The sequence below is a fragment of the Oreochromis niloticus genome, linkage group LG1 (assembly GCF_001858045.2).
Source record: "Oreochromis niloticus isolate F11D_XX linkage group LG1, O_niloticus_UMD_NMBU, whole genome shotgun sequence".
Taxonomy (NCBI): Eukaryota; Metazoa; Chordata; class Actinopteri; order Cichliformes; family Cichlidae; genus Oreochromis; species Oreochromis niloticus.
In genome coordinates this window covers 35280540-35290346 of record NC_031965.2, presented here as the reverse complement: position 1 = coordinate 35290346, position 9807 = coordinate 35280540, and the positions used below count along the sequence as shown (strand labels likewise).

General features: G+C 37.2%; 1 long non-coding RNA gene across 1 annotated transcript; it reads left to right on the top strand.

Annotated features, from left to right (window-relative positions):
* The first annotated feature begins 275 nt into the window (after positions 1 to 275).
* LOC112847128 (uncharacterized) lies at positions 276 to 7610 on the top strand. Its single transcript, XR_003220493.1, has 2 exons — positions 276 to 318; positions 5734 to 7610. It is a non-coding gene; the product is annotated as an uncharacterized LOC112847128 (long non-coding RNA).
* The last annotated feature ends 2197 nt before the right edge of the window (positions 7611 to 9807 follow it).

Sequence of the window (9807 nt, the reverse complement as noted above, 5' to 3'; positions counted from 1 at the left end):
GTAGAAAACCGCTACTCTGACACCATGTATTATCTTTGTCTGTATACCGAGCTTCTTATTAAATGCACGCACACACCGATCTCTGCTCCGATTCCACTTTATTTTCCTATTATCCTTTTTTCCTCGAGCTTCTTGCTCGCCAGTAGAATACACACATTGCAGCAACACAGTGCCATCTAGTGGCTGATGCAAACATAGCTCAACATGTTACACAGTCTACCGTTAGCGTCTCCTTTCAGGCCAGGATAGTCGAATGTCACCGAGCAGTGACTAAGTTTGTGGTCACCCATTTGCCACAGCAGATGCCCCCGATTTTCGGTAAGTGAATGTGTTTAATTGTAGGCAGGGACATTACTGGATATTCTTGTGTACTTGCTACAGAATAATTTATGTTATACTTTGTTATTGCTACAGAAGAATATTTATTTTATTATTTTACATTTACAATTTTTTTTCCTGGGGACCCTGTGACACCCCATTGAAGAGCCGTAGGCTGTGGATCTCTTAAGATCTCACTGTTGGGTTTGTAAGGCCATGTTACTCCTAAATTTCTATCTTGTTCAAAGAGAAGATATAACAAAATTCTAAGCTAATCGACCTTAGTGTTCTCCTTTTTTAAAAAGAATCGATAAGAGAATCGAATCGTTAAACAGAATCGAAAATGGAATCGGAATCGTGCAAATCTTATCAATACCCATCCCTAGTGGTAAGAATAGAGCTGATATAGTCAGGACAAAATGACTTACCACACTGTCACTTCAACATGTGATGGAGTGAATTTATCTAGTTGTATCAAGAGACTCAAAATGCCTTTTTTGCCTTTTATGAGAGATGGGTGCAATCTGCTATGTGCTGCAACTTTTCCAGGTCGAGAAAGTTTAGACAATATATGTAAGGGGAAAATGTAAGGGGAAAAAAGTCTGTGTACTGATGAGACAAAAGTTTAACTTTTAGGAAGGTGTTTGGGATGGAAGGTGCATGTGGGATTCACAGGTACCCGTAACTGTCCACAATGTCTGCAATGTTGCCTACTGGAACTGCAATCAGTTCTGACTACTGGCTACTCCCTCTTTTGTTACCATCTGACTAAACCTCTCCAGTTCGAATAACATTCCGATGTTGTTGCTGTAGATCCTAGCGGAGTGGATCAGTGAATCAATGTCTTATTAACTCCTGGCATACAGCTTGAAGTCATCCACATAGAGGAGATAGCTAATGACTGGCCTATTCTGTAGTTGTCTTTTGTAGCCAGTCTTGTCAGTGATCTCACTGAAGGGGTTCAGGCCTATGTAGAACAGCAGTGGGGACAGAGCATCTCCTTGCTAAATCTTACACTTGATGATGACTTGTGCTATGCTATGATGCCTAACAGGAAATACCATGTGGTATTGAGGCAGGTTATTTGGAGGTAGTTGGATGGGCCCAGTCCCTTTTGGGGATCCTTGTGGATCAGGACTGTCCATTCAGGGTGAGTATTGTGCATAAGCAGCTTGTTCGTTTGTGCTCCTAGAGATTGATGAAGTGTAGTTAGCATCTTTAGCCAGTAGGTGTGAATCGCGTCAGGGCCTGGTACTGTCCAAGACCCTTTCTTTCTTAGCCTCTTTAGCCTCTTACTTAGGTTACTGTGCTCTTGGATCCATTAACCACTATATACATATATATGTACTTCATGGACATATGATACCCACATGAATTACTACGCTAATCTGACTTTACATGCCCAACATTTTATTTGATCATTTATTTTGTTGAAAATGGTTTCACGAGTTATATGTATATATTGATGTTCCCTAGCTTGTAATCCTGTTGGTTCAAATGTAATATTCTTTCCCTTCAAATGTATTATTCATCCTGTGAGTTGTTTTGATGTGGGAAATAAAAGAGTTGGCATGCAGGCCTCTCTATCCAAAGCCTCAGGTAAAAAAAAAGATGACTGCAGCTAATCTCCAGCTGGGCTCTGTTATAAGCAATCAATACCATTATATTCAAATCAAAACCAAAGCCTCCAGATCACAGTATTCCATGAGTATGGTAAATACATTAATCCATTCTCTCTCTTTCAGTCTTCAGAGACAACACAAAAACCCTTTCACATCACCTAAAACTATTTTTAAATAAGTAATTTATTTGTAAAATTGCAGCTTTGGACAAAATGGTCCATATGCGCTTAGGGTTTCAAGAAGCACATAAACTCCAGGTTGTGAGCTCTTGTAGAAATGCTGCCTTGCACACCATCACCTTTGATCGTGATATGCATATTTCATGGCCAATGTAATGTCAATGAGTCCTCGACTAATCCACCTCAGAGCCACTGGGAGCACACCCAATGATAAGGGTGAGTGAACTCAAACAGACTGAGATAAATATTGTATTTTATGAGAGGGAGAGAGAAAGATGTGACAGGACCAAGGGACACGAAGTCAGCGGGAGGTGAGATAGTGGGAGGGATAGTCAGAAAGAGAAGTATTTGAAGAACGAGACAAAGAGCAGACATGGAGATGAAGTGATAGCAGGCTAAGAAAAAAATAGAGGAAGAGAGCTAAGGTTATTTTAGGCCAAATGTTGCCATCTAGAGACACTCAACGGTGAATTAACAAGTTTTTTCAAGTTTACAATTTCTCTGCTCCGCTGACCCTGAAAGCATACAGTATTCAGGTCAACACCAGCTTGTTTCAAATACTGTATTGACTCATCTCCGATCCATGCATCATTAAAAAATCTATTAAATCCCACTAACAACCAGGAATTGATGAAACAGATTGAAAGTTCAAAAAATTGATTTGAATCTTTTATAACTGTGGCATGTTTTAATCATTACAAATATGTTCTCACCCTGAGATCATGTATTTTCCAATATGGCCATCGGGAGACAGATCTAAAGGCACCCTGCTGAGCTGGCAAATGGCTGGTACCTTCCATGCAACAAAACAGCAGGGGAGCAGAGGAACTGAGCTGACAGCCAGATTTAAAACTCATTCATAGGAAGACAGGGCGGGCTTACTAATTTGTCAGACATATAGGCAATATGTCTGACAATTCACTTGTTTCATAAACTCTCTAGTGGCTGAAGATGAGAAAAAATGAACACCACAGCTAGAGTTTTTCCGTAGATATGTTTGCCACTTGGAAGCTTTTGATTCTGACTTTTTTTTTCCTTTTTTTTTACCTCAAAGCATCTTGTCCTAGCCCTTTGCACAGCCTCTTTAGAAGAGATGTGACACTAGATAAGTGATTATAGGGTCCTCCATCCCCCTGGCAGTGGAGGGAAGAGGTTATGTGTTAATACAGGAAGAGAGGTTGTATTTTATGTCCAATCATTAGCCTTCTTAGACCTAATTATGTCTCTGGGGACAATTGCTCTCGCCTTGTATGGTCTTCATTGCTCCTTTTTCCTTCCCTATTCTATTTCTCCTCTATTCTTTTTTGTTTTTCTTTTTTCCTTCTCGCTTAGACCACCACCTTACCTCCAGCTCCATTCTTTTTTCTCTCTCTCATCTAATAGAGACTCAAAACTCCCTTTTCTTTCAACACTCACATACCCTGTCCCCCCAAGTAACCCAAGCCAGCTTGAACTGTCTACAGTGGTGTTCATGAGAGAGAGAAATAAAGGTAAGGATAGGCAGACAAGCGGGAAAAAAAAAAAAAAAACTAAACTAAAAAAAAACGAACCTCCATGAGCGGCACAGATTTTTTGTATTAAAAGAGATGAAGGAAAGGAAAAGGAAGTAGAAAAACAGAAAAAGAAAAAGAGAAAGAAATGATTTCCACTACACTGAAACCCACTTCTCTTGATTGTGCATCAATCCCTGGCTATCTCTCAGCTGCAGATGGATGTGAAGGGAACCCGATTCCACCTCAGTCTGAAATCTGAATAAAACATGCTCTCTGCTTTACAGTTCAAGGCCACTTTAAAGGCATACAGGCCCCTCTAAACTTCTAGAAGTAGGACTCCCACTCAACAGATGTCAGTTTGGCATGCTATCATGAGCAATCGGAGTGTGATGGCAATCACTGAGTACAAACATGAAACCTTTGGGGTAATAAACTGTGGTTTATTGTTACACATTCAATACTTCTTTCATCAAAGAAAATTATGTTTGAACAAAGTTTATAGCATTTGAAAGAATCAGTATATTTATTTATTCCTGTCGAAAAAAGGAACTCAGCTTCTTTACCATGAAATAATGAAGCGGTGGCACAAGTATCAGACGAATAACAAACTATTCGTCTGATGCTTGGGCTACTTTCCTTGACTTTTCATTGTGAGTAATAATCTTTTAATATAATTAAAGAAAATAAAAATGGGGTAAAAAGAAACAGAAAATCTAATATTGAACATAACAGTCACTATGGTGCCAGCATGCAGGTATTGATGGCTGCCAGTAGCCTCGTCCAGAAATCCCCACATTTTCTAAAAGCCTCATTCACATCTATTCTGTATCAACCTTCGGGCAAACAGCCAGCCAGAACATTCAATACCAATAAAGGAATTTCCCATCATAGGTAAATACAGTAGAACTAGGTATTTGCAGTGAATGATAAGCATTCAGTTGCAGGATCAGTGCTGCACTAGTGTAATAAAACTGCATGGTTATATTAATGGTCTTTTTTGTGTGCAATATAATTGTAAAGACTGCTGACCTCAAGCTTGTCATGTTTGGCTTACAAAACAACATCAAAGCAATAATTAATTATTATCCAATGTGAAAAAAAATCTTTAAATTTGTTAGTTAAGGCAGCATTTTTAAATGAAGCTAACATGCAGTCAGCTCAAAATGTGTTTACTGCCATCAGTGATCAATGCAATAGTCAATTTGAAACTGAGCTCTTTCACCTGCCACACTGAAATGCGTTTGCCATTACCAGTACTAACTATGTTTTGCCAAACTGAACTAATAACTTGTGAATTATAATCCTATAAAGTTGTAGAAATAGGGAGAAAAAGAGGGGGAAAAGCAACCCTAGAAATGGAAATGCCAGCACTTTTTTTTCAGATAAACTATAATGTTAAACTATAAAGAAACCTGGTCAGTTTGTTTTACTGCCGACACACCTTCAGTTTATTGCTGTATGCCACATTGATTGATAAATGATAAAAAGACTAGTGAAAATAGAATCATGTGATGGATGTGAGGGACTAAATATATTCCATGTATCAACCTTCCTGAACTGTTAGCAGATGGTATCATTATATCAAGTTTTGTTTTGTTTTTTGTTTTCATTTAAATACAGCTAAACTCAGTATTGACTTTGAGAGTGTTTGCAGTCTACAATTGTTGACTTTTGCTTAAAATTTGTACAACATTTAGAATCATTCATATCTATTTGGATTTCCTTGTACAGCAGAACATGTATCAACTCCCTTTCATGCTAGCTTTATTCAGTTCAAATTGAAGTGAATCTGTGATTGAGTGGGCAAAACATCTTAGTTTGTGCATTTTTAAAAAGAAAAAATCTCATTTCTAATGGGTTGAATAGAGTGAAAGGGAAACATGCAACATTCCCCTGACACCAATTACAAGACATGAAGCTGTGATAATTGCAGTTGATTGCTTTTTACAGGAAATCTGATGAATCCCTTGATTTTGTCCGAATGTGAAAAAGGAACTCTGGCAAATGTTGATTTCACACTGAATTACAACATTTAACACTGTGATCATTTCTACAAGGGTGACACATAGGAAAGCACAAAGAGTTTAACTCCACATCTAAATTTTAATTGTTTTCTTCTAGGTCTAAATGGCACACTATCTCTAAATGCAGCATGGGGAATGTGGAAGGTGGAAGTGCTAACTGATTACTTAGTTGACGGCAGAATGTGCCATGAATTGGTGCGCTGAGCGGTAGAGCAGAGCTGAAGTGAGCGTCCACTGATTGGCTAAGTATGCAAAGTGCTTCTGTCCCTGCAGTGTGCTGTGCTCCATAAACACTCATTTACAGAACCAGTCTGCATTTTTGTATAGTGTGCTTCTGTGTATTTTAATAGTCTAATACAAATTTATGTCAAGGATTATAATAAAAGCTTCCACAGTAGAATGATATGGCAGAGTGTTTCTTATGAGCTGATGATTGCGGTAAAAATAATAGGAAAGATTACACAAAATCAGCGGAAAGGAATTGCAAAACACATTCCCCAGAACTGTCTTTTGCAAAGTAACAGCTAACTAGCCTAATTTCTCCTTAATAATTTGTGGAAAAAAAATAATCACAGCAACTTAAATCTCAGACAGAATCTATTTGTTTGGAGAACGCCAGAGGAAAAGACAGACACATTAACCCTGAATTATCCTTGCATGATCAATATGTCACAGCTTTGGCCTCGGCTTTAATGACTATACTGTGCTAGTATATTAGTTTGATGCATTATAAATCCAATAACTTTGCTTGCCAGTGTGTGTTTGCCCCAGCATAACAAAACAGCGACATAATAGAGATCAGAATACTTAGTCTTAATTTTCCACCTCCCTGTAAAAAAAAAAAGAAAAGTCAGAAAAATGCATTCTTAATATTCCTCTTTACACAGTTTGAATGTGTGCATGCCTTTTTTCCCGTCTGTCCTCTGCTGCTGTCTGTAATTAAATGGGGTGAAACGGCCTTGTGTTTCACTTTTATGTTTTTCAATTTTGTCAGCAAGTTTCCCCACAATGCACCCATCTGAATTTCAAATGATAAATGAAAATTCTGCTCTTAGTGAAGTAATTCCATTAAAGGTCCACATTATGGAAATAAAGACAAAAACCTACAGTATGTAATTCAATTTTCTGTGTTTGGTTTCTCATAGGGACCACAGTGGATGAGACCATCTATCGAATTTACTAATATTTAAGTGCCTTGTCTTCCCTGAAAACCACATTACTCTGTGCATAAATGAAGCATTTGCATTGAGCTATTCCTCTAAAATGTATTTTCTTTTAACTTTACTTAGCCTGCATGAATTAGATATTTTGAATTTATTTCCTCAATAACCAAATCACTGTCTCTTCTAGACCACATCTTCTTTCTATTCAAAGTTTAAAAGCTTATCGGATTTAATGAAGTCAACTTTTGTGAGTTGCAACCTAACAATCTTTACATAACTCAGGAGATTGATTACACACATAATGAATGTTTGAATAATGTGCAAGACATGACAGAGGGCACAACCAGGAGTTATTTTCATGCTCCTGGCATGTGTTTGGCTGCAGAGGTGGCAGCCTTAACAGGAATATGGATCCTGGCCTGGGGAGATGTCTCAGCCTTGCTGTGGGATCATTATTCCAATGGACAAAGCCTCAGTTATAAATAGGTTCATGGAGTTCTTGGGCGGCACACTCTTTGTTTCCAGACTGGCCCTATTTGTCTTATTGATCTGAATATGTGTGGCCACACAGTTGCTGTTTGGAGGAATAGGTGAAAGGGTGTTGAGGTGTTGTTTTTTCTACTTTTTTCTACTTCTGAAGTCATTTTTTTGTTGTAATTCTTTGGTATGTTCTTATATAGGTAATACTTGACTAATGCAACTAAAACTAATCAGTAAACCAGTATAAACCTTCACTTCATTTTAATGCAATTTTATTTATATAACAGCAAATTACAGTTGTCTCAAGATGCTTTATATTGTAAGGCAAAGACATTACAATAAAAATAAAAAACACCTTCAAGCAGATGACAGTGGGGAGAAAAAAACCTCCCTTTTAACAGGAAAAAATCTCCGGGAGAGCCAGGCTCATGGAAGAGCATCTGCCATCTGCTGCGACTGGTAAATGCATCCATTTTAAGCAACATTACATGGTGTGGTTTATTATATACACTCAAATATTTGGACAATAAAAGTTTTGTAATTTTGCTACTGTATACCACCAGCACATTTTCAGTAAAACAATCAATATGTCAGTATGATTTTCAACATTAAAACTTTGGACTGGGTCGTTTTTTTTTGGATGTCATGTGGATGTCTATGACAGGTGTGGGAAAGTTGCATGATTAATAAAAGTAATATTTTTATTTACAAATATCAACATTGTTATGAATATGATACATATGAATGGATTATTTATAAAACACGATTTGTTATGTGTGAGCCTATTGATTTATTCAGTACATGTGGGTAGTTTTTTTATTATCTTACATTTTTTGGTTTTTGTTAAACTAGTTAATTTATTTCAGTTAATCAAATTATTTGTTTGTAACCAGGTTAAAACCATCATTTATTTAAAGGTGTTGAAATATCAAAAATGTTGAAATCCATGTTAAAATATAAAATAATAATGGTTAAAGTATTTAGAAAAACTGATTCTTTTAAAAGGAAAACAATGTGTTTAATAAGTTTAAAAGAGCATTTGCATGCAATTTTATTATGGATGTATATCCACAACACCACAACTGCCCTAAACAGACAAGAAAGAGCAATAGTATTGTTATAATAAACTATATAACAATAATTTTTTTCTTCTCCAAATGGTGAGTGATTTTATTAAATATTAAGAGGACAAAAGGCAAAGGAAATTCAGGTTTTGTCCTGCTGTTGCTTTAATCCAATCATAAACTATTTACTTCCAACATTTAATTAATTCAGTTTTAAATGTGAAAAATACTGTTACTAGAATTTCATTGCAAGAAGGCAAAACTGCATGCTTAGTAAGGGAGGGAGAAGCTTTCAGTTTTTCAATCCACCATTGCTTCCAGGATCAATAAGGACAAGGAAAAACTTGGTGATATTTGTGAAAATGGACTTCAAACTCTAACCTTCCACCAGTGTGTACAAGATTAGGTTAATTTTTGCTGCGCTGCATGGTCTCAGTAAGGGCTGAAATCACAGATGTGCTCTACAGGGCTCCACATTGTTATACCAGCGTCAGCAACTTTCCCTACCACCTAGCATATGTGGAAACTCAGCCTGGAATGCATCCATGAGGAAGAGAGCAAAGGAAGCTTTGCTGACCCCAGACAAAATCAAATGGAGGGAGGTGAGGGATGAAGAGAGGGATGGAGAATGGAGAACACAGTATGTTTGTGTGTGTGTGTGTGTGTGTGTGTGTGTGTGCGTGTGCGTGCGTGCATGTGTGTGTGAGTGTGTGGTGTGTAGAGGGTGGAGGCTTCCATTTTCAGAGGATTAAAATGTGGCAGTAAAAGTTTAATGAGTCCCTGTCTATGGACACAGAATCACCTTGCTATCTACTGCTTGTCCACCTTCCACATATCACTCAGTTAAAAAGAATATTACATAATTAAAAAGCTGTGATTTGTCTCTAAAGACGATTTGAATTAATAAATAATGTTTTGGTGCATTGAAACAGTGATAGGAGCACATTAACAATGCTGGAGGGTATTTTGACCTTTTTGTATTTTCTTGTAAAGGCTGTCTCACTGTGAATTTATACAATCAGACATTAGTGTAGTAATTAAATAATATGTAAACAAGGAAATCACCCTTAAGAAATGCTCTTTTGCCATAAGGTCTTCTTTTTCTTTGAGCTGCTCCCTTTAGGGCCGAATCAGCAGATCTTCTGTATGCTGGCATAATGAACTGAGCTGTGAAAGTTTCAGCTTATAAGAGCATAAATACCTGGAATGCTGAGGGCTGGATGACATTTCTAATGCTTTCACTTTTTTAGATGCCTATTATCTTTAGTAAATTACATGTAAAAACTGAAACATTACAAGCAAAATTCCCCTTAATCCTGTGCTATTTATAGGCAAAATATTGATATCAGACATGGCAGACGGTGTGCCTGATATCAGATGAGAAAAGGCACAGGACGAGTTCACATGTAAGTGATGACATTGACTGCAGTCAATAACACATGAATAACACACCAAACAATGTAT